Source organism: Octodon degus, unplaced genomic scaffold (genome assembly GCF_000260255.1).
Source record: "Octodon degus isolate 3935 unplaced genomic scaffold, OctDeg1.0 scaffold00113, whole genome shotgun sequence".
NCBI lineage: Eukaryota > Metazoa > Chordata > Mammalia > Rodentia > Octodontidae > Octodon > Octodon degus.
The window spans coordinates 7,373,597-7,375,795 of NW_004524689.1; positions in this window are offsets into that span (position 1 = coordinate 7,373,597).

Genomic DNA, 2,199 nt, shown 5'->3' on the forward strand with positions numbered 1-2,199 from the left:
TGGGGCCATGGGCAGAAGATGCCCTCAGGAGGCCAGGAGAGGGGCCAGGGGACTTTGATCTTGGGCTTCCAGGTTCAGAACAGAGACAAACTCTCATGTGACAGCCACTGTGCCAGGGTATTTTGTTAAGGCCAAACTCCCAGCAAATCAACACCTTGGCAAAATGGGAGGTTCTCACCAGACCAGCTGGCTCCTAACACCCCTGGCAAGTGAATAAAGCTTTTTTTTTTCCTTCTTCTTCTTCTTCTTCTTCTTTGTGCAGCTGTGACTTGGGTCCCAGCATGGTGTGGGAAGCTGGCTGTTCCCAGTCATTCACACACTGCTGGAAGGTCCTTGTCACCCCTAACTGAAGCAAACACCAGCAGCACACACAGCTGGTTAAACCCACTCAGGGATCTCACATGGGGATACAAGGCTAGAACAAACAACCTCTGTAGCTTATTCAGTGAGCCTGCAGGCCCCCAAGGCTTGTTAAAGCCTCAAAACAGATGAGGAGACAGATGGAAAAGCAGGTCTTCTCCCCTAGTCTGACAACTTTTTCTCTAGCATTGAGCTACATACCAGCCCTTTGTAAATTTTGAGATGTTTCCCTTGGCTCTAAATTGTCATCCTCCCGCCTCAGCTTCCTAGTGTGCTGGGATTAGAGTGTGCACTACCACACTCAGTTCCTATTTGAGCAATTTAAACCCTGTTACACACACACACACACACACACACACACACACACACACACAAACACACAGAGTTTTCTGTTGGGTTTTTTTTTGGGGGGGGGGTGTTTCCTGGTGGGTTTATTTATTTATGTTTATTCATTTTAATGAGAAAAAAAAGATAAAATAGCAATGAAACAGTTTCAAAACAGGTTAGTAGGACAGCTACAATAATCAATACATTGCATATTGTTGTCTTCCTCGTAGTTATTCAGAGAACAAGATGCAGACATATCTTGTCTAAACAATATTGCTACAAACCTTTCTTCTCACTAAACTAAGAGAAAGTAGCTGTATATCTATCCTAACTATCTTGTATATACATTTTTTTTTTTCACAACAAAATGGTCCTTTATTTATATCCCCTTTTTTGTTTCGTTTTGTCAGAGTCCCTGGCATTTCTGAGACAGGGTCTCCCTGTGCAGTTCACGCTGGCCTTGAGCTCACTTTGTAGCCCAGGCTGATCTCAAACTCTCAATGATCCTCCTGCCTCAGCCTCCCCAAGGTGCTGGGGTGACAGGCGTGCACCACCACACTTGGCTCAGGCTCCCTATTTTTGAACATTGCTAAGAAAGCAGTTTCATCTGGGACTTTTCAGTTGAGTTCAAATTTCATTTCTCTATTGGGAAAATTGCTTTTTTCCAAATTGCTTTTATGCAACAGAGTTTGAGAGTTGGCCAGGTCACAGCCCCCACCAGGTTTTTCACCCTGGCTTTATTTATTAACGCCCTCCTTCTCTTGCAAATGACATATGGTGAAATCCTTTCTAAACCAAGCAGGCTTCTACCCACAGAGCCTGGTATTTCAAAAGCAGAAACCATTGACCCACTCATGGGTCTCCTTTGATACTTAGAGGTCAAAGATTAATAAATTTTAAGGTGTTTTTTTGTTTTGTTTTGGTTTTTTTGCTCCGAATGCCTTCAGGGCAGGTTTGGCTGGCTTGAGTTGTGGGGATCGAACCACAGCAACCTGAGCCTGACTGCTTTGTTGAAGCAGCCACTTAAAGAACTGAGCTAAGGGGCAGGCCCCCAGATTAATAAATTTTAAACAAGGGTTAGTTCCAATTGCCAAGCTTCCCAGGCATTTGGAATTCTTCCATCTCTGAGAGTTCAGCACCATCCCTACCACCTTCTGAGGAGGACTGAACCAGGCCATTGTCCGCTCAGTCCAGTTCCTGGATTAGTCCGTCAGGACCCAAAACAGAGAAAAACAGCTAAATGCTTTTTGGCCCGAGGAGCAGGAAACAAAGGGTCCATGAGTGGTGACAGAGAACAAGCCTTCTGTCTTGCTCAATAACAGGGAGGAAGACGCCCCTCCCGGAGCAGACAGCAAGGCTTGACCCTCCTTGCCCGCGAGGAGCACAGCCAGTTTTTCTGCTGCTGACAGCCACATTTGCTGACAGCACCCTGAGTCACACAGGGCTCTGAGGACCTGCCTGGGAGCCTCCGAAGACTCCAAATTCTTCCTGAGGTGCACCCTCAAGGGCAAA